This window comes from Oryzias melastigma, linkage group LG6, assembly GCF_002922805.2.
Source record: "Oryzias melastigma strain HK-1 linkage group LG6, ASM292280v2, whole genome shotgun sequence".
Classification (NCBI taxonomy): Eukaryota; Metazoa; Chordata; class Actinopteri; order Beloniformes; family Adrianichthyidae; genus Oryzias; species Oryzias melastigma.
The window spans coordinates 4,337,708-4,364,143 of NC_050517.1; the positions used below are offsets into that span (position 1 = coordinate 4,337,708).

A 26,436-nucleotide genomic window follows, 5' to 3' on the forward strand; every position below is an offset into this window, starting at 1 on the left:
CAGAAGGTATAAAACATACAATGTATACTTCAATACATACTTTTAATTGCATGACATTACATCATATTTAACCAATATTAAAACATCACGATCTAAAGAAGGAATTAGAGGTAGAACAAAATAAAATTTATCAATGTCAATATTGAGCAGGAAAGGGGGTTATTGCTAATGATAATCGGTCACTCAAACTTGAACGCACATTAAATGCATCCGGGGATGAAACAATGTGCATCTTGGCCACAGGGTTACATGTGGCCAATATGAATTTCCACCAATGTTTTTCTTCTTGGTCGCATTTAAAAACGTGCGAATATGAGCAATTTTTTGTGGGTGTTCAGCTTTTAGATGACTTTTGGGCTGGAAAACCGTAACAACCTGGCAACCCCAGACACTACTATTTTGCTGCCGATTTTGCATCATGGCGCCTTTTTTGTTTTGTTTTTTGGCGAACCCTCTCAAAGTACATAAACAGATCAATCTCTTCCTCGTGTAAACGACATGTTCTTTCTAAACCTTACCGACTCAAAAGCAGCATTCCGTACGGTTCGAAATATGGTAACAGCAGCCACGGTTAGCCAAGCTAGTTAAGGTAGTCCGACTTTTTTAAAACGAGAAACACGAGCCGTTTTCACTATTGCCATAGTTTTACGTAAAACCGCGCAACTTCACGGACGGCGCCGAAGTGATGCTACTAATAGGAACACGAGGAAACCCGAAAATCAAAGGACACTTACCAGGAATTAGTTCTATTTTCAAACCCGGAGTCCGACGTGCAGCTTCTGATAGTGCGGGAAGGAGACGTGGAGGAAGGGAGAGACCGTTGACACATATGCGCATGCGCACGGGGAGGTGGACAAAATAAAACGTAATAATTTTGAGTTAATAGATCAGAGGCTCTTTGCTATTAAATAACATTAGTTAACATGAATAAGATATAAATAATTTTCTGATGAACTACTAAATTTGAGTAAAATGGATTAAATCTAAATGTGTCACCTTTAAGAGGGGCTTGAATCATTTTTTTGAGTGCAGAGAGGAGGAGATGCCTCTTTTTCCTGACCAAATGGAGGTCCTGGGAGAGTACACACTGCAGTTTGGCAAGTTTGAGGGCAAGAGTTTCCGTTGACTTCTTGAAAATGATGTGGGCTAAGCAGTTTACATCATCAAGGGCCAACAAAGAGAAGAAGCAGAGGGAAGGGTCCAGTCCAAGGGACACAACATGTCCTTTGTCAAATACGCCCTCAGCTTCAGCCAAATCCAGTCTCTCATTGACTTTGAGTTGAGCAGGACTGGCAGGGAAGTTTCAGCCACTGCACCAGAGGAGGAGCAGCTGGTTGGCTTTGGCTCGAGAGCCAGCAGCACCTGGAGAGACATCTGGGAGAGCAGAAGTGATGGCTACGCAGCTTTCATCCTGAGGAGAAGATGTGTTGCAGGAACAAAGATGCACAAGTTGCAGCAGTATCTGCAGAAGAAGCAGCAGCAAGAATCTGCACCCCCCAAGGAATCAGGCCAGAGTTTGGGTTAGTCCTTTCCTTCAATTTCTTAGAGCAAATCGATCTTCATGTTTTTCACACTGTTGTCACACAGCTGCTGCTGCTGCTGCTGCACCTCCATCATCATCCATCTCCAGTCCAGAAGTGTCAGCAGCACAACAAGGTTTAAACCGTTGGAGGACTCTGACCTGTTCTCTGAAGTTCCAGCATGAGGTTTTTGTGTGTTGGCCTCGTTCTGGTCCTGTTCTGTTGTTCCTAATGCTTTATTGACGTTACAAATGTTCACGGAGAGGTTAAGTCTTAATTTCTTAACTCTCATTTGCATGAGAGGAAACAGATGCATGGATGATTAAACAATTGCATGTGTTTACAGTGTGAGGTGGTAATTCTCCTGCTCCACAAACAAATAACTCATCCCAACTGATTCTGAATGTTAGAGGGAAGACAAATGTCACTTGTCCTTCTTGTCAATTACTTTATTGTTTTTAGCAGATTCAATGACAGCAGCAGGTGAATTATCAACATTGAGTGATTACTAACACTAAAATCTTTACTTTGCACTAGAGAGAGGAATCATATTTTTTATTTCTTTATTTCCAGTCCTGCCTCAACTCTCTCTGTCCCAGCAGGATCAGATGTGCAGGAAAAAGGTTTGCTGCTCCTGCAAACGCAAACATTTCTGCAGTTTCTTGGTCTGGTTCTTAAACCAGACAACAATGACCTCCTCCCTCCCCCCAGGCCTGAAGAAAGCCGTCCCTGTGCCCTCTGAGCTGATGTTCCTCCTGCCGCAGACAGACGCCCCACCACCACCAGCAACAACAGCCACGGTGTCAGGCATGGTGTCAGGTGAAAACCAGAACAACTTCAGCCTTGTCTGCTGCTGCTGATCATGTGAGCTGTGCTGAGAGATTTACTGACTAAGGGATGAACATCGTCTCCTTTTATTTAATAGAACCAGCTCGCTGTGAGTACCTAATCCAAGCAGGAGCTGACACCTGCTCAGAAAACACAAAGTGAGTGACACAGTCAGAAAAAGAAGGTAAATTGTCCAAAAGTGAGCAACTTTTAAATCTACACTCTGTCCTTCCAGGTGAGCCATCAGTTAATGTCCTCCACACTCCACCCCCAGTAGTTCCTGCTTATGAAGACGACATTCGTCACTGGAACTGCTCGAAACAGCAGAGCATCTGGATGAAAACGGAGCTGGAGTCCATAGGTCTGTGGCCGGGTTCTCCACCTGTCAGGAACCCTATTAAGATGCTGTCATTGTGGCGTCAGCCCCCCCAACCAGAGCTGATTGACACCATCTATGATCTGCCAACCCCTAAATACTTCCAGCTCCACCCTTTCTTTATCTGGAAGTCAGAAAATAACGACATAATGGGCAGGCTGAGGAACAATTACAGCTTTCCTTGTATTAGCACTTGTGTTGCGCCTCAGGCTGTGCCAGCAGGTATGGGAAGACCAAGGGTGATTGGTTGGAATCACTGGCCAGTACGATCTGCTTTCCTCTAGACTGTGCTGCAAAGTCTGCCGTAAGAGGCAACCTACAAAGACTAGTGAAACTCCCGAAGAGGTTTACCAACCTTCTGCCAGCCACGCTGACTTATAAAAAAGCGATCTGTAAGTCTGTAAGTCCAGAGGCGCCGGATGGTTTGCCAGAATCTCTTTGAGGCCAACCGATAGTCCTTCTCCATGGCCTCACCAAACTCCTCCCAGGACCGAGTTTTTGCCTCCAAAACAGACCGGGCCGCAGCTCGCTTAGACTGCCGGTACCTGTCAGCTGCCTCTGGAGTCCCACAAGCCAGCCAGGCCTGATAGGACTCCATCTTCAGCTTGACGGCATCCCTTACTTCCGGTGTCCACCACCGGGTTCGGGGCTTGCCGCTACGACAGGCACCAGAGACCTTGCGACCGCAGCTCCTGAAAGCAGCAGAGACAATAGAGGTGGAGAACATAGTCCACTCGGTCACCAACGTCCTTCGGTACCTGCTTGCAGTTTTCCCGGATGTGGGAGTTAAAGACCTCTCTGACGCAGGGTTCAGCCAGACGTTCCCAGCAAACCCTCACAGTATGTCTAGGTCTGCCAAGTCTTTCTGGCCTCCTCCCCCGCCAGCGAATCCAACTCAACACCAGGTAGTTATCAGTGGATAGCTCTGCCCCTCTCTTTACCCGATTGTCCAAAACACACAGCCGGAGATCGCCTGAAATGAATACAAAGTCGATCATTGATCTCCTGCCTAGGGTGTCCTGATGCCAGGTGTATTGATGGACACCTTTGTGTTCAAACATGGTGTTTGTTATGGACAAACTCTGGCGTGCACAGAAGTCCAACAACAAAACACCGCTCAGGTTCAGGTCAGGGAGGCCATTCCTACCAATCACGCCCGTCCAGGTGCCACTGTCATTGCCCACGTGGGCATTGAAGTCCCCCAGGAGGAGGACGGAGTCCCCTGTTGGGGCACTTTCCAGTACCCCTCCAAGAGACACCAAGAAGGCCGGTGTTACGTCCCCACTGGCAAACTGGCCCGGAGTCTAGGGGGTGACCGTCGATGTCGATGGGGACAATAACATTAAAACTGGACACCAAACTAAAAGGAACACAGTTTATTAAAATAAACAGAAACCTGTGTCCTGAAATGAAGCAAGAATTAGTGGGTATGGTAAAAAGAACAAACTAAAACGGAGTTGGGACCTTGGCCAAAAGAAAAAGAAACCAGGGAGACTGCTGACCCAGCCATGATGACCGTCGGAGTCAGCAGCTCCCTGCTAAGGGCTGCCTAAACAAAACTACCTGAAGAACACAAATTAAACAAAGCCTGCAAATCAGAACTACCAAGGCCCAACCCCAAACTAACACAACAAAACCCAGCAATCTAAGATTGCTGAGGACAAAAAGGTAGACACAAAACCAACCCCACACAGACCACCACCCAGCCTGCTGCTCTGCTCCCTGCCTGGCTTGGAGTGGCCTCCTCAGTCTTAAATAGACACCATCTGCCAATCAAGGCAGATTGGCCACACCTGCCAGGTGAGCCGAAGGGAACTGGATGGGAAAGCAGCAGTAGGACGTAACAGCCAGGTACTCCCAACTGCTGTTTGGCCCGGAAGTCGAAACCACAGTCAGAGACCTGTCCCCCACCCGAAGGCGAAGGGACACTACCCTCTCGTCCACCGGTGTGAACTCCAACACTTGGCGGCTGAACTGGGGGCTCACGAGTAAGCCCACCCCAGCCCGCCGCCTCTTACCCTGGGCAACTATAGAGTGGTAGAGAGTCCAGCCTCTCTTGAGGGACTGAGTTTCAGAGCCCAGGCTGTGTGTCGAGGTGAGCCCGACTATATCTAGCCGGTATCCCTCACCATCTTGCACAAGTTCAGGCTCCTTCCCTTCCAGAGAGGTGACATTCCATGTCCCAAAAGCCAAATTCTATGACCGAGGTTTGGGCCGCCGAGGGACTCGCCTTTGGCTGCTGCCCAAACCACATTGCACCGGCCCCTTCAGATTTCTCTTGCAGGTGGTGGGCCCACTGGTGAGTGATCCCACGTCGCTCCTTCAGGTTGGACCCGACCGGGGCCTGTGGGAGGAGCCCCGGCCACCAGGCGCTCGCCTCCGAGCCCCAACCCCAGGCCTGGCTCCAGGGTGGGGCCCCGGTGACGCTAATCTGGGCGACGTAACAGGATCCCTGTTTTTGTGTCTCATGACGGGGTTCTGAATGAAAAACAATAATTGCAAAAGAGACACTGCACTAATATTTGCCTCTATCATGTTTTTCAGGGACTGCTGTACATCTAAGCTGGGACTCTTGGAAAACGACAGATGCCATCATTGCTGAGGCAACGATAGGACACCTGGTCAACTCCTGCGCGTCCAGGTCCCACTACAACACTGACATCGCCATAAAGTTGGACTTATTTCATTGCATGAGGCGCTTCTTCCGTGAGTGTGTGTCAGAGCACCAGCCCCTGTACAGCTTCTTTGCCCAGTTCCTCTCTGCTGCCTTCTCTGTGGTGGATCAGGAGGACCTGCAGGTGCACAAGGACGCCTACAGGTTCTGTGCGATTCATCTTCCAAACCCAACAAAGCAGCACATCTGCCAGCCCTGCAGGATCAGGATCCCACATCTCAAAGAACATGTTAGGAGGGTGGAGGAGGTTTTCCAGCACTTTTCATTTCATTTCATTTCATTTCATTTCATTTCTTCTCTCATGTGCCACCATATCCATAATAAACAAGTCAACCATAAATAATAGAACAAACACTGCAACACATGTGTGAAGGGAGCATGATGAAGACCAGGTCTTATTTTTCATGCCCCTTTACCAAAAACACAAAACACAACATAGTCCGTTCAGGTCACATGCATTTACATTATGACATGTTTTTAACACAATTTATAGTTTTAGCACAACATTGTTTTGAAATTTTTTATACAATCTTTTTAATAACAAAATTGTTTGTGAGGTTTCCATTTCAGTATCCAAAGAATTCCACTCTCTTACTCCTATAAACACAAAACCTCTTTGTCTTAATGATGTTCTTGCAAAGGGTAAATAAAAGTCTCCTTTCCTTCTCTTATTACAGTCAGTTACTAATTTAAATTTCCCACAAATATGTTCTGGAAGCAATCTGTTTTTGACCTTCCACATAGTCACCACTGTATTTAACTTTACAAGATCTGGGAATGTCAGAGTGTTGGATTTGACAAAGAGATCATGGGTGTGGTCTCTTGGTCCTGTATGATTTATAATTCTCATCACTTTTTTCTGGACTAAAGTTAATCTATTAGTAAAACTTTTACAAGTATTCCACCACACCTCATTACAATAAAGAAGATATGGGAGAATTAAAGAATTATATAATATATATAGGGTATCTTTATCAAGAATATGGTTAACTTTATATAAAATACCAATGCTTTTGCTTATTTTCCTGCTTATATAATCAATGTGGGATTTCCAGCTAAGTTTATTATCCATTACTATACCTAAAAATTTTATTTCAGAAACATTTTGAATTACAGCTTTATCAATTTTAGTATTTCTACTTCCATCATAATTTCTTGTTCCGAAAATCATACATTTAGTCTTTTCCCGATTTAAAACTAGTTTATTGATATCAAACCATCTTTGTAAAATAACCAGTTCCTTTTCCATATTTGCAATAACCAATTCTATGTCATTCCCAGAACTGTAAACAGTTGTATCGTCAGCAAATAACACAAACTTCATCTCTTTTGAGATTTCATAGATATCGTTAATAAATAGTATAAAAAGTTTAGGTCCGATTACCGAACCTTGTGGAATTCCAGACAATACCATCTCACATTTTGATTTTGAGTTATTCATTTGAACATATTGTCTGTTTTCAAGATAACTTTCCAACCATTTAAATACAACACCTCCTATACCATAATTGCCCAATTTTGCTAACAAAATATGATTTACTGTATCGAATGCTTTTTGTAAATCAAGAAATAAACTGACCGTAAAATGCTTCTTATCAATTGCATCCAAAATCTCATCTGTTAGGTGAATGAGTGCAGTAGATGTAGATCTGTCAGATCGGAATCCATAGATTTTCTAAAAGTAAATTATTTTTTTCAAGAAACATCCAATTTCTGTGTGAACCATTTTTCTATTATTTTTGAAAATTGTGAAAGTACAAACACTGGTCTGTAATTATTAACATGTTCATCATTTTGTTTAAATATTGGAATTATCTTAGCCACTTTCATTTTTTGAGGAAAGGTTCTGGTTCTAAAAATAGAGATTAAGAATGTATGTTAAGGGTTTGAGAATACAGTTTATTTTCTTTTTTTTTAATAATCATTTCTATTCCTTCACAGTCCATTGAAGTTTTATTCTTACATTTTCTAATAATTGATAAAATATCATGTTCTGTGATTTCATCAATATAAATAGAATTTAATATTTTCTTTGAACTTTTTGTTAAGTTAATACATTCATCATGTCATGGCTACAGAACACTTAGCGACCCAGACGCTGGAACCCGGAAGAAACACAGCGAGAGACGAGCGTGGCAGGTAAGAGGTTTAATGGCGAGATATGAGGTTGAGCGCGAGTAGAGCTGGAGGTAATTTCCAGGAGTGAGACTGAGGCTGGTGACGTCACTGGTGGGTACTCCGCAGGAAGAAATGGCCATAGGGAGTGGAGGTCCGAGGAACCGAGGCAGAGGCTCGTGGTGTGATCGCAGGAGAAGACCAGATTGGGGATCCGGGCTGATGCTGAGACTGGCGACCACTCGTGGTAGTGAATTCCTGAGGGTGAGTAGAAAAGGAGTTAGACAAGGTCCTGGCGAAACGTGACAAGCCTATGAAGATACGAGGAGACCAACTATGCACCATCAGGGGCAACAGACTGGCAAGGAATGATGATCCTGGAGCTCCTTAAGAAGGCAGGTGTGGTGATGAGGTGAGTGGTGGCAGCTGGGATGAATCAGCAGCCAAGCGGAGAGGAGAGGGGAGGGGGAGGAGACTGACAGAGGCACCATGACACATCATGTTTTAATTCTTCTCGACACCTCTCAATAGTCGTGTTTCCATTAACTCTGAAATTTCGAAAAACGGAATTTCGATATTAAATTCTCCTAATGGAAACACCACAATTTCGAAAAAACTCGCCTTTTTCGAAATAAAGTTTTTGCGCTTAGAGGAGGTGGTATTTGGGCCGTATCGAAACAGTAGTTTTTCGAAAAACTGTAATGGAAACACTTTTTTCGAAACAAACGAGTCACGTGACCATTAACCGGATATGACGTTTCGGACTGGAAGCAGGAAAAGCTGGTCAAATGCGCTTTTTCACAGCAACTGGCTGCCTTGAGCACCGCACAGCTCATCAAAAGTTGAGCGTGTCATGCGAAAATGCTGAATCCACAGCTCTTCGGTGAATTCTTCAACCACGATTCCCCAAAACTGTTTGACTCTACGTCGCTCCCACGTTTAAGGAGCCTGCCGCTCCAAGGCTCGGATCAGACGTAGACGTCTTCTCTGATGGGAAGGATGAGAGCTAGCTCCGTGGCAGAAATGTGAATGAATCTACTGCACATGAAAATAGTGTTTATATCCGTCGTCATGTTTTTTTAATGACTTATCGCGGGAATTACTTCGAGTTTTTCGCATAATCATGGTTTAATGGAAACGCTGTTTTTTCGAAACATTGTTTTATCGAAATTCTAGAAATTTCGAAAAAGTTTTGCGCAAAAGTGTAATGGAAACGCAGCTACTGTTGGTTCCCACGTTTGCAAAAAAGGAATTAAACTCATTTGCTATTTGAATTTCATCATTAATGATCCTTCCTTTATGCACAAAATATTCTGGCATTATTTTACCTTGAGCATGTCGTTTAGACACTTCATTTAAAGTTTTCCATATTTCCTTATTATTATGCTTATTTTTTTCTAATTTGTTTTTATAATAATCTTTTTCAGCCCTCCTCATTATTGTTGTTAAGCTATTTTTATATCTTTTATATTTTACTTCCAGAATTTTAGTTCTATATTTGACATAGTTCCCGTACATTTTATTTTTCTTTCTGCATGCTTTTTGTAGCCCTGGTGTTATCCAAGGTTTGTTAACAAAATTTATTTGACTTACTCAACTTAAATGGGCAATTTTTATTATACAATTGAACATAAGTTGTAACAAATTTTTCATAGGCCTCATTCACATCTGTTACATACAGACTCTCCCAGTCTTGACTTAATAGATCCTGCCTAAACAGATTAATTTCCCTTTGAGTTCTTATCCGTATAAATTTTAGTGTCTCATCTTTTGGAGTCTTTTTAATTGGCTTTAGCTGGCATACAGCGAAAATAGGTAAATGATCACTTAAGTCACTCAATAATATTCCATTCTGAATAATGGTTTGTATATCATTTAAGAAGATATTATCTATTAGTGTTGTTCTGGTAGTTGTTACTCGAGTGGGCTGCGTAATCACTGGAAACATATGTTTACTGTGCATTTCACTTATGAATTCCTTAATCAGTGTGCAATTGTGAGGCTTAATAAAGTCCATATTAAAGTCACCACATAAAATGAAAGACCTCTGTGATGGTTCATTATCAATTAATTCTGATACAATCTTTTGAAATTCCTCTATTTTTGAGCCTTGTGCTCTGTAAATACAAATTATGATCACACTGCGATTAACTTCTAACTGGATTTCAATTGCCACCGACTCCAAAAGTCCTTCAATTGCCACAGACATATTTTCCATCGGTTTACAGTTATATTTTTGATCAACACATAGCGCTACACCACCACCTCTTTTTCCAGGGCGATCAATATGAAACAGTTTATACCCATTTACACCCAGATTATCACCTTTTTCTGTGTTTAACCAGGTCTTAGAGAAAGCAATCACATTAAATTTTGATTTGAATACATCTAAATAATCATTAATTTTATTTATATTTGCGTAAAGACTTCTACAATTAAAGTGTATAAGAGAAAAATAATGTTCCATGTCAACCTTTAAATTAAATTCTTCTTCACTAAAATAACTACATGGAGACTTCTTGAAATTAAACATATTTTTCTCAGGATCTAAGTCCATTTCATAATTGTGTAAATTAAATTGGTCAGCGTCCAGTCCAGCTGTCATAGTTCATCATCAAACATAATCTTGGATAACTTAAAGATTCTCGTATTTCTTCTTGTCTTGAAGACGTTCGCATCTTTTTTCCCAGCAGCATTTTCACCGCATCCATCATCCCTCACTCTTGTGATGTCCTCTTCCCGTAGCTTCTGGTTTGCCAGCCCAAAGCATTTAGGATTGAGTGCAAGTCCGGTTCCTCCGCCGGTGGATCCATCTCCAATCTGAACTCGTGCAGGCCTTTCGAGGCGGCAGACGGATTGTCGTAGATTTTAATTTTGCCATCCTCACAGGAAATCTTCAGTCTGGCTGGAAAAACGGTGTGGTGCTTTATCTTCCTCTCCCGTAGTACTCTGGGCACATCCTTGTACTTTCCACGTTCCTTGTAGATCGCCGGGGTGAAATCTTAATCAAAATAGATCCGGTTATCTTCCAACTGGATGACCTTCTTTGTCCAGGCAGCCTTCAGAACGCTTTGTTTCGTCACATAACTTTGAAAGCAGACAACAATTGACCGCGGTCGCTGATCATGCCCGCATAATCGTTGCGCCGGAAATGCTCTGTGTGCACGCTGAATATGGAGATCCGTGGTCAGGCCCAGTTTCTCCCTAATAAGTTTTGTCACAAAATCAACCATGTCGTTCCCTTCACTCTTCTCCGGTACTGAATAAATCCTTATATTATTTCTTCTTTAAGAGCTTTCCAATTGTTCACATCTCTCCTCCAGTTTCTTTTGCTTCTGTAGCATGTGAATTGCAACATGTGTAATGCTCCTGCCATTGTCCTCACCTTCAGACAGCCTTTGTTCCACATCGTCAATTCTTTTTGTAATCATCCTCATTTCATCTCTGACTTCTCGAATTTCTTTGGACAGAGTTTCAAAATTTGTAGTCATTTCCATGCGAAAATTTTTTAGCTCTTTAAGTAATTCAGTCATACCAGGTGTGGCATCTCTGATTGTCTCTGGTGTTTCCATGCATGGTTCTGGGTCTGTTTGTTTCAGAATATTCCTTGCCTTTGATTTGTACATTGTATCAACACAAAGGTAATTTTCAAAATGATCCAAAAAAAAATACAAAGGTATTCCAAAAGGGAAAAGAGGTTCCAAGTCAAACAAATCAAAACTAAGTACTAAGGTTTTGCTGAGCAATTCACCAAGCATGTGTCCTGGCAGCCATCTTGGAAAATCCACCTGGCGAGTGACCCAAACGGTCTCCCCCTCTTTAAGCCCTCTAGGCTTAAGGTTTGGCGGATTCAGCGGGTCCACATCCTGCGAGGCTGCCTGAGCGATCCTGAGGTGGAAGGAGGCATCTTGTATCACCAGGGTGGAACTCTGCAGCTGAACCACGTGCCAGGGGAAAGAGCCACAGTTCCTGTGTGGATCCCCATCAGAGGAACATCCCAGCAGGAAGGCTACCACTTCCACCAGGCTCAGTGGGTTACCGGGACGCAGGTGTCACCAGAAGTGTTTCAGGCACAGGGCACGACCGGTGTGGCTCGGTGGAACTTTCAGTGTCTGGTGGACATGAAGCTGCCTGATGTTCGCCTCCCTGCTGTTTTTGATCCAGCTCAATTCAGCATCTGAACGGGTCATGGGTGAGTGGAAGTACCCTGCTCTTCATCTTTCCAGCACAGACACTGGAGAGATGTTTGGGCTAGAGTATGCAGAATCAGAAACCCGTCCAGTGACGCTCAACTGGGACAAGCACAAATCCAGGTCTGAGCCTGCTCCCACTGAGACTCCACATCCTCCATCCAGCCCACTCACTCCAAGCTCTGAGCTTCCTCTTCCCACACCAGAGACTCCAGCCAGGATCTTTCAGTTCTCCTCTCAGCTGGCTGACTCTCCAGCTGAAGATCAAACTGTGCAACCACAAACCAAAATAGGTAAATATTCATACAAGCAAAAACTCTTCAAATAATTCCCAAATAGTGACTCCTGTTTGTTTAAAGATGACAACATTATTTGCTGCTTTATTTGGTGTTTTTCTTTTCCCTCATATGCACTATTGATTATTGTTGTAACACTTACTTATCTTTGTTTGTTTTTTGTTTTTTTGGTTGTTTCAGAAGATGCAGCTCTGTCACCTTTGCCCCTTCTGTCTACACCATCTTCAGCATGTACTGGACCCATAAAGACTCGGGGAGAGTCTTTGTGTTGGACCATCTGCGCTGGCCTGCTCCCATGAAAGAAGTCATTGTTGACATGCTGAAGCTAGTGGACCAGGACTATGCTGCTCTGGTTCAAAGCTCCTGCCGAGACCCAAACATCATGCTCCACCCCTCAACAAGACATCACATATCCCGGTACATCAAACACCTTGCCAAACTCCTGAACACGCCCATATCCCTGAACACCAGCCCAGAAAAGCTCCAGGACCGACAAAGGCTGTGGCATTCTCTCACATCAGGAAATGAGACCACCAGTGTCCCAGTTGTGCAGATGTCTGATCATGTGTAGATCAATCCAAAGAGGAATATGAATACAATGACACTCCTGAGGTTAGTCAAGACTTGAACACCTTTAATTACAATGGCAATATGCTCTGGCTTTTGAATCCCATTTCTTTTGAGATGACTGACCATGGCTGCAATGGCTTTCGCGACATCATATTCAGTGGAAGAGGTCTGAAACACAACAAATAACTGTATTAAAAAAAGAAATAATTATACAGGTGGCTCCATTTTTGTTTTCATTCTTCAAAAGCAAAAGTGACCACAATATCTATCCACTCAAACCTGGTCATTAAACCTTCCACATGCCAAAGTGGGCAAGATCTTTTATTGACTGCGCTGTCCTGTAGGGGTCCAGGTGACCCCACTCAAAACAGCAAAGTAGTATTGTAAAGAATGCAAATGGGGAGTTCTAAAATGCATAAGTGCAAAAACTAAATAAATACACAACATGGACAAGTAGGGTAAACCAAACGTAGAAGTTGGCACCATCTTGTGGGAGAAATAAGAAATTACACAATTATGGGAAGAACTGAACCTGGGAAGGGACCCCAGTGGCCGAGAGAGGAACTAAATGAGATAAATGGTGAAAGAAAAAAAAATTTTTTGGTAAAATAGAACCCCCCCCCCCACCTCCCCCAAAAAAAGTAATTGGAAGAAGGGAAGGTTTTAAAAAAAGTACTCCATATGTGCCACGGGAAGAAGTACTGATCCTGGAACTCATCTTCTAGTGTTAAAAATAAATAAATAAATAAATAAAATAAAAAAACTGGAGGTCATGGGAGGAAGCGATCAAGGAAATCATGGCCCCCTTGTGGCCACGGGAAGAACTGGAGGTGGAACTCATCTCATCTCAAAACAGGGGTCCAGAGAACCCTGGAGGTTGTGGGAGGAAGTGATCGTGGGAAATCACTATCCTCTGTTAGAACCAGAGTGTAGCATGCAAGGGGGTCAAGTTCAATGAAGAATTTGACTTTGTCTCGTAAAGGGGCACCACCTTCCGTAAGGAAGGAAAAATTACTCAATGATGAAAGTTTATCAATTTTAGCTTTAAAATTGATTAAAGAGTAATCTTCAAAATCAATCTCAACACTTCAGGAAGTAAATTCTCATCTGAAGGGACCGTATCACAAAGAAAGAACAAGATGGACAACGACTGCCTTTTTGATATTTATTAAGAGATAAGCATGAAAATATATACAAAATATACAAAGAAAATCAATATAGTGCGTGTGAATGTGTGTGTATGTATGAATGTGTGTGAAAGTCGGTGGATGAGCAAAGTAATGCCTCAGAACGGTTTAAGAGAACAATTGTAATCTAAAGAAAACAATTACGTTAAACTGTTCAAGACTCTAGTCTGGATAAATCAAATTGGCTGTTATGACCACATCAAACCGCAACAGTTCTGCTGAGAGGGTCTCCTCACCACGGTGGCTCGAAGCTGGACTTGGACTGGACTTTCAGATGAAGCTCACCAGACAAAGGTATTTCTCCTGAGGCCGATGAGATGGGGAAAGCAGCAGCAGCTTTGGCGCAGGGTGTAGGAGAGCGGTCGAAGACTCTTCTGGAGCTTACGACCGCATGCGGCTGAAGTTCTGGTGGTCATCTGGGTTTGCACAGCCAAAAGAGTGGATGGTCGTCGAAAAAGCGTTCTGGATTTAAAGTTGACTGGAGTTTAGTCTCAAACTGGATCGTTCAATCAGTTTCAAAAATAAGAAGCACAAATGGTGATGAGCTTCAAAAGAGTTAAAGGAAAAATGCACTATAGTTACCAAAAAGATAAAGTAAAATAAAAACGGTCTTGGCACAAACTTAGTTACGTGGAGTAAGTTGAAATAAAAACAAGACCAAAAAAGATTGGAAGAAGTGTCTTCCTCTTCCTAGAGCTGTTCTCTGCTCACAACCCAAACTCCAACTGCACTGCAGTGAGAGTGTGCATGACCTTTTGACCTCAGAGGAGGCCTTGATTTCAGCGAATGGCTGCAGGCACACGTCTCCAGTGGATCTAACAGTTTCATGTTTCTATCAAAACTGTTTAAACTATTTAGAAAAATAAAAGTTATTTCTCTTAAATGTTCTGAGCATTCACAGATGTGTGCGATCATCAGTGTATCTCATGGTGAAAGTGAAGTGATGTGAAAACAAAACAATCATGAAATACTTTTGTGATAAAACAAGTTTGCATAAAGTTTAAATCAGAATGAGTTTAGCTAAAACAAAGTTTAAAAATTAACATTCAAACTCTTAATGAATAAACAATCAACTATGAAGAGATTTCTCATAGAAAAAGATCAACTACATGTAATTCTAATGTTTCTTAATTGTCAAATAAAGAGGATTAAATCAAAGCATGAATTGTATTCCATATCATTAACTCTTAACATGCAGTTTATCAATACATGATTAAATGTTGTCTAAACTCATATTCAGATGCAAATCACATATTAATGAACAACAAAGATTATAGTGGAAGTTTTGTCTGCTTCCTGTTGAAATCTGTGAATAAAGTTCAGTCATTTTCATGTCATTCACATTCAACACCACAAATAAAAGAACAGATGTTTAGAATCTTTATTTGTGAATAAAAGAATTGTAAATTCAAAGGTTCATCTCAGCTTGTTCTGAGCTGAGTTCCTGGGTCCTCCTTTGGTCCACGGGGTCGTAAAATAATAAACCGTACATTCCAAAAGAGGTCTGCCATCGATCCTTCAGGGAGTGAGACAGAAAGGATTCTTTGAAGACCTTTTAGGATAAATCTCTGTTTCCGTAAATCCTTCATAGGAGTTGTCCAGCGTTTTCCTTATCAAGAAATATGGCTTGGGGAGGTCACAGACCTTTTGGGCTCAAGGCCTCATTTGGCCCTCTTAGCATCCAACAGAGGCCAGATTCTCAAATGTCTCGATAAAATCTCCACAGAGGTAATTTATGGCCTTGGGAGGTCTGAGTAAATCAATGTATTCCTGATTATAGTGGACTTGCAGTTTTTCTTTAATTTCCCATCCTTTGAGAAGTGAAAAGACGTCAGAAGGCATCGTAGCATGCTACAAGAGTATTGCACAGATGAAATTTTAGATCTTATAGCATTGATTTTACCCATGAAATGGTCTGCAAAGTTCTCACATGCAGCATTAGATGATGGTATGGAGGACTTATTAAAATCTTTATTTATTATAACATCAATTGTTTTAAAAATAAATTTTGGATTGTTTTTATTTTGTGTAATTAGGTTTAAAAAGCATAGTGTTCTGGACTTTTTTTTAATTAAATTTCTTTATGAATTGTTAATCCTGTCTTTCTTAATCTCCTCTTCACTCTTCGGCAAATCTGTTTCAGACACTTAATGTTGTCAGTCTTCCATGACTTTTTATTAGTGGTTCTTGTTTTTGTCATTTTAAGTGGAGCCACTGCATCAATGGAAGACTGGAGCCTGTTATTAAAATCATCAACCATAAAATTACAGGATGCATATAGAGTCTGAGCAGGAGTTTGGTTAAAATTATGAATAAAACTCGCAGCCACTTCAGGATCTATATACCTTTTCCTCACAGTTCTCACTGAGGCTTCCTGCTGGATTTCACTGATGACATTAAAAAACACACAGCAGTGATCTGATATTGGTAAGTCAACAACAGAGGACACCCCGGCAGACAAACCGTAGGTAATGACGAGGTCGAGGGTGTGTCCTCTGTTGTGAGTGGCCTGTGTGACATGTTTAAAATCCATGCTGCTAAGAAGATTTAAAAACTCACAAGCATAGACATCCTCATTTTTATAAACATGTAAATTAAAATCACCAGTAATTAAAATCCTGTTGTACCTAATATGAAGAGATGATAAAAATTCAGAAAATTGTTCAATAAAACAGGAAGGAGGGTTTGGTGGTCTATACACTGTGACAGCTAAAACAGGTGGGGCACCGAAGAGGAAAGCATGATGCTCAAATGAAGAATATTTGTTGAATACAATAATTTCAGATGTTGTTGTTTTGTGAGCTATCGATGCTGTGCCACCACCTTTCTTACCTCCCCTGATAGAAAATAAAAAGTTAAAATTAGGTGGAGAAGCCTCAGTGAGAATAGCTGGAGCATCAGTGCCAAGCCAGGTTTCAGCTAAGAACAAACAAGTTAAATCATGGTCTAAAATCAGATCATTAATGATAAAACACTTGTTTAAAAGTGATTTGACATTAAAAACAGCCATTTTCATTGTTGTGGGTAAAATCTGACGTGAGAGTGTGATGGATTTAGTGACTGGTGTTGTGTGAATTGGACGGAGACATCTGACATGCGAGGCACTTGGGAAAGAATTGAAGTGATTGGAATACCTATTTGTGATATGAACTGGTATGTGATGCTGAGTGGCAGAGAATGATGGATCAGGGGTGTGGGTGTCCAGGTTCGACCGTCACCTTGGAATGGTTTGGAAAGAACGGAGGGTGAGATCAATGTTAAAGCTAAGAAGACGGGAACCATTATTGTTGGGGTGTAAACCGTCTGCTTTGAAGAGATATGGTCTATTGTAGAATGTTGTGAAGTTAAGATCCGTCTTTAATGTAGCGAGTTGATCCCCTGATGCTGTGGAGCCGGAGAGTGCGGTGTGCGAGCCCTGGGACAGCTCACCCAAGCATCGGGCCACCGCCTCGCGAAGCAGCTGGGGGCGTTTCCTTCTCGTGGCGGGCACCGGCTCAACAGCGGAGGGCCCGGGTGGCAGGTCCAGCGCCGCGGAAAACTACTAGATTCTGTCCACCTCATCCAACTCGTTCTCGACGCATGTCAAGGCGCTCAATTGTGTGCTGAAAAACCATGCAGTATGTTCTTAAAGCAGCTGAATTAATTAATTAAAACCCTCAAGCTAAAAAAAGTTATAGAAAAATCCAGAGATTAATCAGAAGAAAAGCCCTTTAATTTAAGTTAAAGAAATCTGCATTTGACAGGCAACAACCTGGAGTCTTTACTCCACATACACATTTATGCGACAGCCGTGCCCACAGGCCATAATAATTCAGATTTAGCAACCTGCTGTCTATGTTATGAGAATGCTGCTAATGAAGTTGTCCAAAAGGTGGACTCGTATCTATTTTTATATTTAAAGACGGTTTTGACTTACTTTTGGTTTTGTTTTTTCTTTTTGTATTCATCCAATTGATGAGGCTGGAGTTGACGTCCGATTTTTTAGCTTTCCCTTTGACAGTTACGGGTCAAGGTGTAAAAATTGTGCACTCTAGTTTGATGTTCGTTTGATGTTTGTTGTCCTGTTTTGAGTTATGCCCTGTCAGTCACTCCAGGTTTATGTTAATAGTCATCCACAGCGGGGGCGCCGGGTGGCCTCCTGGTCCCGGGTGTAGGTGGTATGGGGTGCTCGGCTGGGTGGGGGTCTGGCGCGGCGGGTGGGGTGGTCCGCCTGCTTGTGCTGGGGGGGCTGGAGTGGGGCCCCTTCCTGGGGGGGGCCCGCCTTTGTCGAGGGGGGCCGGGATCACTCCCTCTCTGGCTCTGGGGCGGGTTGGAGTAACCCCCTTGGGGACCGCCCTGGCTCCGGGCGGCGCCTGTCCTTGCGGCGGGGTCTTGGGGGGTGGCAGGGGGGTGGGCGGTCTGGCCCCGTCTTCCAAACTCATTTTGACAGGTGACCTTTGACCTCCACATTCCGATGTGATGACGTAACAATTTGATATAAACTTTATATAAACTTTATATCAAATTGATATAAACTTTATATCAAATCGATATAAACTTTATATAAATTTGATATCAAATCGATATAAACTTTATATAAAACCCCTCTGGGATTCCGAGTCACAAGTCTCTGCATTCCAAGCGACGAGTCTCTGCAGCCTGAGTGCCTGCCTGCGTTGAAGAAAATATAGAATCACACAAAAGCATTAGAATATACAAAAGTTGATTCTGATGTGGTTAAATGTTCTATTTTAATATTTTAATGCAACATTTATTTCAACATTTATTTATTGCCACTTTTAAATAATTAATGACACATTTATTTAATGGTGTATATATTTATTTCATTTTGACTCTTTCCAGACTCCATACCGATCATCCGGATGTGGTAAAAATTAAAGAAGAAAAAACACATCTCCCCACTTTGAACCGTCAATCTGGTTCCATGTCCAGAACATTTGCCAACTCATCTTATAATCAGAATTTTAAAACAAACTACATCCAACGTGATATTATAGTTCTGACATAAAAATGTAAATTACTACGAGTTTCAATCAGGATCATGGTAGATTTAAATTGTTTTAACACATTTGGGATTATGGTCATAATTATCCTCTCGCAATAAACCTTATAGTAAAACATGAACACATTTTTAGCAGATCTAAACCCAGAGACGGCACACATTACACAAAATGCAACGACGAAGCAAAAAGAGGAAACCTAAAGATTAACACCCTGTAAAAAAGTCCAAGTATTAGTATAAATATTATTGTGTGAACTTACTGGTTTCTACAATCAGTCTGGTTCCATGTCCAGAGAGGATCTTATTTACAGCATTCACACAACAGGAAACGCGACAACACAAACTGAACAACTTTTGCCTCATACAGACGATCACATGAAAATGGAGCTTCAAAAAATCAACTTTTCATTCACTTACAATCTTTTCTCAAGATCGGATTAAAGAATTTAACTACATGGTAAATGTGCTGTTTACCAATATTTCTGCCTGAACCGGGGTCTGAACTGAACTCGATTGCAGTCAAAGAGGTCAACTAAGAACAAACTTCCTTAAAATAATACAAAAAAAACCCATTAAGAAATCGTCTGAGCTCACTGCTTTCAATGGATAAACGGGTTCCAGGTCCAAAGATAATTCTGCCTGTATTACCAGACACACAATGCATAGACTCACAACACAAACTAAAGAACCCAAGAACTGATCCTCGACTACAAACTGCTTCCTAAAAAACAGAAAAATCACTTTCACACTAAAACAAATTATTCTGATTAACTTTAAATCCTAATGTTTTTTTTACTTCTATTTGTGTTTTATGTTGACCCTCACTTTAAACCTGATCCAACATTAAACATTTTCTGTTATCTGGAATCATCATGAATTTGATCTAAATTTACAGGTTTCAATCATTAAACTGGTTCCGGATCCTAATACGGTTTTATATCTTCCATCAGACACACAACATTATACTCCAGAACACAAACTGTCCCTCCTGCCCAACACACACAACCACAACTTTATGAAACAAATCGAGACTTCTGAATTTCACATCACCGTGTTCAATTACAAACCAGTCTAAACACACTCACTGGTTTCTACGGTTAATCTGGTTCCAGATCCAAACACCAGCTTGTCTGTTCCAAACTGAGTCACGTAATGTGAAGTTCCGACACACAAACTCAGAGACTATAAAGTCAAACACATTTAAATTTTCAATTCTGTCTGCTGACTCTAAATAACTAGTTTGTTTCTTTACTTTCTTAAACCGGAATTATCCTAAACTCGTCATGTAATGAACAATCAATAATCAGACTTACTGTGTTCAACAGTTAATCTGGTTCCAGATCCAAAGAAGATCTTTTGCGCTCCAGCATTCACACAGCATGAAGCTCCAAAGCACAGACTCACATATTTTCCGACTGAAGATCTCGTCTTATTTGTGCGTCAAACTGTTGAATATTTTACAGATTTCTGTGTGTCTTTTCTGAAATAAATAAATGTTTGAATATTCTAAAGAAGAAGAAAACATTTTACTGGTCTGAATCCTTGATCTGGTTCTGGGCGACAACATTGGAAAACTCATTCTTATGAATTAGAATTTGAAACTGAATTACAATCAACCCTAAGTGATCTTTATCTTATAAAAACTGTAAATTATATAAATTTTGATCTAGATTATGATCTGCTTGAAGGATTTTCAAACCAGTTGTAAAAATGTATCCTTTCACAATAAAAGCTTATAGTTAAACAAAAAAAATAATTCTTTCCTTTGATGTTGTGACACTGAAGTTTAAATTTAAAAATGCATCAGAAACATAATCTGAATGAAACAATCATGGACTCACTGGTGTGAACAATTAATCTAGTTCCAGATCCAAAGAACAGCTTTTCTCGTCCTCCAGCATTCACACAGCATGAAGCTCCAAAGCACCGACTCACATCTCTACAAACTGGAAATCTCGTCTTTTTTTTTCTACATGTAAAACTATTAAACATTCTTTTTTTTTTTTGACGATTTTGTTGTTGAAGAAAAAAAACAAAAGTCCCTGGTTTGAACCAGTCATTTGGCTTCAGGTCCAAAACATTGTCAAACTTATCCTCATAATTTCAAACCAAGTCATGTCCATCATGAAATAATATTTATGACATAAGAATGTAGATTAGCTTTAATTCAAATGATTACTGGTTTAAACAATTTTCAAACCAGTTGTTATTTTAGACATACGTGTACTTTCACAACAGAAGCTTGTACTGTTATAAACAAATAATTATTTCCTTTGATGTTTTGGCACTGGAGTTTGACTTTTAAAAATGCATCAGAAACAAAATCTGAATGACAGAATCATGGACTCACTGGGGTGAACAATTAATCTGGTTCCAGATCCAAAGAAGATCTCATATCCTCCTCCTCCAGTGTTCACACAGCATGAAGCTCCGAAGCACAAACTCACAAATGTCTCCTCAACACAAACTCAGTCAACATTGAAAATCCTCAGAACTGTTTAAGTCAAAGTTTGATTCAGAAAAACTGAACAAAATAAAAAAAAGTTCAAGTTTTTTTATATTAAACATACAATTATCCCTGCGGGAAAACTTTTTCCTAAATACGTTTAAGCACAAAGTGAAGCAGACTCAAACAAACGTGGATTTTACTCACTGAAATAAATATCTTTTTTTTTTAACACAATTTAGCTCACTCAGTTGCTTTCTTTGATATAAATTTCATTATTTTACATCAACGTTAGACTGACGCATGAGTTCATTTTTAAAGTCAAAGCACAAATTATCTAAAAAAAAACTCAAATTACCTGACAAATTCTTATTAAGCACTAAATATAAAGAATTAAAATAGTTTTTCAGGCAATTTAGAGTTCTTGTTTCATAAAACAAATTGCTAAAATCTGTAATTGAATGATTTCCAACGTTAAAAAATATCTTATTTTGGGAATTCTTACAAATGTAAGATGGACCGGTTCGGGAAACCAGCAGGACGTACGGACTGATCCTGGTGGAACGTCTTTCTGAGGGAGAGCTTCCCTGCTTTTGAACAGCGACGCTGAAAGATACGGTGAACACGGCCGGGTTTTTTGGACGACGTGGTTCTCTCCACCCTCTAGGAAATCTGTAAGTCAAATGATTGTTTTATTAAACACGCGCGCTCGCGCATTAAGGAAATACGTGCCATAAGGGAAAGAACCTTACCCAATTGACTCAGGTCGATAAAGTCTGTGAGTTTAAAAATGAAGAAATACTTGCGGTTAAAAATTATATAAAGGTTAAAATAAAATAAATCTTACCATCAAAGAAGTTATCTGTTTGATTGCGGTGAACATCGGCTTGAGTTTCTTTAAAAAAAGAAAAAACATGCTTTGCTTAAAAATGTTTCAAATCAGTTGGATTTTCAGTCAGAAGGAAATGCATTTTTTAACAACATCTGTACACATAGTGTGTGATAGGGTTCGCTAGAAAAAAACATACTCTTCCTATTCGCCAGGTGGGGATCTAGAGTCATTTAACCGTCAAAGAAAATACATACTACTCCAATTCGATAGATGGCGATCTCGAGTCTTTTTTAACCGTCGAAGAAGAGGATGTGACGTCATGATTTACCGCGTGATTCAAAGTGGCTGCACTGTGGTTCACAGGACGGGAGGAAAAAGAAAGAAAAATGATCAAAACTTACCGACGGGTTCCCTTTACCCCTTCTTCGGAGCAGCCTCCGTTGTTGGAACCCGATCCTGAAGCTCCGAGTCAGCGTGTTTCTCCGGACCCGTCGGGCCCTCGCTTCGGCTTTCGCCGGCCTGGACCCCGGAGATTGGCTGTGGATTACCCGGAGCCGCACGCTCGTTGACGGGTTGCAGGATGGTCTGAGGCTAGGGGTTAGGCTGAGTCTGAGACGCCTTCTGTTTGTTTGGTTGGAAAGCTCGGGGTAGGTCGCTGCTGCTGCTGCTGTTGCTGCTGGAGCATCTGAGTTTGACCGACGGCTTCCCGCGGTCCCCCGGTGATGGCGGCTGCTGCGGCCGAGTTAGGTCTGAAGTCCCCCGCTGGAGCCTTGGAGCGGTTCGGGAAACCAGGAGGACGCACGGACTGATCCTGGTGGGATGTCTTTCTGAGGGAGAGCTTCCCCTGCTTCGGAGCAGCGCCGCTCAGAGGTCCGGTGAAGACGGCCGGGTTTTTCTGGACCCCGCGGTTCTGAGTTTCAACTTCCCCCAGGAATTCTGTAAGTCAAATGATTATTTTATTAAACACACACGCTCGCGCATTAAGAAAATACGTGTCATAAGAGACAGAACCTTACCCAATTCGGGTTGACTCAAGTCGATAAAGTCTGTGAATTTAAAAATGAAGAAATACTGGCGGTTAAAAATGATATAAAGGTTAAAATAAATAAATAAATATTTCTTACCATCAAAGAAGTTATCTGTTTGAATGCGGTGCACATCGGCTTGAGTTTCTTTAAAAAACAAAAACATGCTTTGCTTAAAAAGGTTTCAAATCAGTTGGATTTTCATTCAGAAGTTTTACTCACCTCTGGCCTTTCCGTTGGTAAAAAGCGACATGACGCTCAGAAGCTTGGAGGATATGCCTGGACTTGTCTGACTCGTGGTCAGTGTTGGGAGTATTTATCCAAGAAAGCACGGGTGTTGGGGGGAGAGACAAAAGTTGTACCCGATTGATGGGGTGTTACCCGGGTTCACAATAGGGTTCCTGCTTCCTCTCCCATCATCTATTAAGGTCTGTAGGTGGTTGTTGGTGGGGAAGTCTAACTTCCCTTTTTCTTTCTGCATTCTCAGACGCTTCTCCATCAGAAGGTCCACAGGTGTCGGAACGATCGGCTATTCCTAGGAAGAGACGACGGGCTTCTTCCTTTCCCGCAAGCTAAGATCATTAAGGTATCATCAGTCAGTAAGTGTTAAGAGTGAGTATCAAACAGATGGGGGATCTCACCGCTTTTTTTTTTCTGCACCTCAAGGAGAAGACCCGTTGGTGTTCGCGCCCCTTAGGAAACGGACGGCGGGATCTCCTTTCTGCTTCCTTTCTCGCCACTATTGGGTGTCGGAAGGCATCAAAAGCAGAACCGAAATAAAGTCTACTTAAGGAATAACGGTTGAATTCTTTTATTTCCTGTTCATCCCACCATCCTTGGCCGGAAGAGCTCAGAGGAGTGGATCAAGGGAAGGGTGGGGGACCCGTCATAAAAAGGGCATCCGGTCTCCCTCCCCCTCCTGCAAGCAGGCACTCAGGCTGCAGAGACTCGTCGCTTGGAATGCAGAGACTTGTGACTTGGAATCCCAGAGGGGTTTTATATAAAGTTTATATCGATTTGATATCAAATTTATATAAAGTTTATATCAATTTGATATAAAGTTTATATCGATTTGATATCAAATTTATATAAAGTTTATATCAATTTGATATAAAGTTTATATAAAGTTTATATCAAATTGTTACGTCATCACATCGGAATGTGGAGGTCAAAGGTCACCTGTCAAAATGAGTTTGATGGAAAGGACATACTATATCTCTCTCAGGAACATCACAGATGGAAACACTAGAGTGATCTCCATGCAGCTGTCAAGGCCACTTATGAGCTGGCAATTAAAAAAAAAAAAAAGAAAAAGAAAAAAACTCAAGCAAACATTTGATGATCTATTCTCAGAGGGGTTCCTTTCAATTATTTTGGCAGCGTCTGAATAAGGAAAATGCCTTCCTGTCTGGTCTCTGTGCTCAGAATTGTTCTCTTAGTGTTGTTACACTGCAACTATTGGCACATTTGAATTTCAAAGCTTGATCTTGCCAGGGAACATTTCCAGAATGACTTTCACAAAGAAAAAGAGAAGATTTAATTTCTTTGTTATGATGAATCCCAGAAGATTTTTGTCAGTGCCTATTTAAAATAGCCCCTTCACATATGGTATTTTGTTGCATAAGAAAGCAGGGTGGTCTGCACTGCCAGAAAGAGATTTTTCTTTATTTTGAGTAACACCTCTGTGCTGTTTAGATGCAACACACTAGTATAGGTTATTAGAGAAATGCTCTTATACCACAATATATAGTGAGACAAATAAGTATTTGAACATCCTGTGATTTTGTCAGTTCTCCCACATAGAAATCATGAAGGGTCTGAAATGTTCATCTTAGGTGCATGTCCATAGAGAAAGACATCATCTAAAAATAAATTCTGGAAATTATATTGGATCATTTTTTATATAATTAATTTGTATGCTACTACTGCAAATATATATTTGAACATCTGTCTATCAGCTAGAATTCTGACCCTCACAGACCAGTTAGTCCACCTTTAGCTAGTCCATTTGCACTCCACTTAATATCCTAAATTAGAATCCTGTTTGAGGTGGTTAGCTCCATAAAAACACCTGTCCACCTCACACAATCAGGAAGACTCACACTACTAACATGGAAAAGACCAGAGAGTTCTCCAAAGACACAGAGACTAAATTGTAGACCTCATCAAAAAGATCCACTGTTGGAGCAATTCTTAGACATTATTCCTTCTGCTCTCCTTGGCATGTTTAGATTGAAAGTATAGGGTCATCTGGACCCCACAAGACAGTGTTCTGGGTTTCATGGCACCCTAAATGAAAATTCGCAAAGTTGAATTTCTCAAAGGTCTGGTTACACTTCACAGATTAAACATAAAGGTCAGCAATGTGCAACAACTTGGTTTTGTGTTTTCTTTTTGGTGCGGTGCATTTTAGTCAGAGTGGGTCTCATGTATGTTTTTGGATCTTTGTGTGTCTGTCTGTCTTTTGATTTCTTTCAGGTGTGGTGCTGGAGGTGTGGCTCCAATTAGTCAAAGCCGAAGGAGGGAGCCTTCAAAAGCACCACTTGGCCCTCCAGACCACGAGAAGGGAGCTGGGCTGCAACCTGTCGCCACTGCAGCTCTGTGCTCTTCTCCACCTGTTTTAGTTTATGCGCACTTTGTAGTTTCTTTAGTATTCTGTTTTGGTCTCACTCTGTTGTTTAATATTTAGTGTTTAGGTTAAGTGAAGCTGTAGGGGTGAACTGCCATTTTCTTTAGTATGACTATTCTCCTGTTTCTGTTAGTCCAGAGAGGTTAGTGTTTGTCATTCTTTTACTGTTTTTCCTTTGCAGGTCAGCTCCCTGGGTTGAGTTAGTTGGGATTTTGTTAGTTATTTTGGCCTTGGTTCACCCTGAAGCCTTTTGCTTCACTGTAGTTATTGTTTTGTCTTGTAAATAAATTTATGTTTTTATGGGGTCATTCAGTGTTTTTGTTAAACAATTCTTGTTTAATTTACCTTTATGTTAGGCCCCAGGTGTAACAACGAGTCAGAGTCAGATGGATCCATATGCAGTTCTTTTTTTATTTAAGGAGCTTAGGCTTGACATGGTGAACTTGGTAGAGGTCAGGAACGGCAACGGGTTTGTCAGAGGCTGAGGCAGGCCATAGGTGAAGAACAGGCGAGGGTCAGGCACGGCGAGGAGTTTGTCATAGGCTGAGGCAGATCGGTGGTCAAAGGCAGGCTGGGGTCGAAGCAGGCTTAAACAGGAACAGGAGAAAAGGAGGTAACGCTCAGAATTGGAGGAATTAACCAGAACAAGACTTCGCACCTGAGCACAGCCTGAAGCCTCCTTATAAATGTTTGGTGGTGATTGCTTGAATGAGGCACAGCTGGTGAGGTCTGGGGACAGCGGGCAG

General features: G+C 41.4%; 2 long non-coding RNA genes across 2 annotated transcripts; both read left to right on the forward strand.

Moving 5' to 3' along the window:
* The first annotated feature begins 11,875 nt into the window (after nt 1-11,875).
* LOC118598918 lies at nt 11,876-13,332 on the forward strand. The gene is made up of 2 exons (XR_004948149.1): nt 11,876-11,996; nt 12,180-13,332. It is a non-coding gene; the product is annotated as an uncharacterized LOC118598918 (long non-coding RNA).
* An 8,366-nt stretch (nt 13,333-21,698) lies between these two features.
* On the forward strand, nt 21,699-23,856 carry LOC118598821. The gene is made up of 3 exons (XR_004947989.1): nt 21,699-22,974; nt 23,549-23,647; nt 23,728-23,856. It is a non-coding gene; the product is annotated as an uncharacterized LOC118598821 (long non-coding RNA).
* The last annotated feature ends 2,580 nt before the right edge of the window (nt 23,857-26,436 follow it).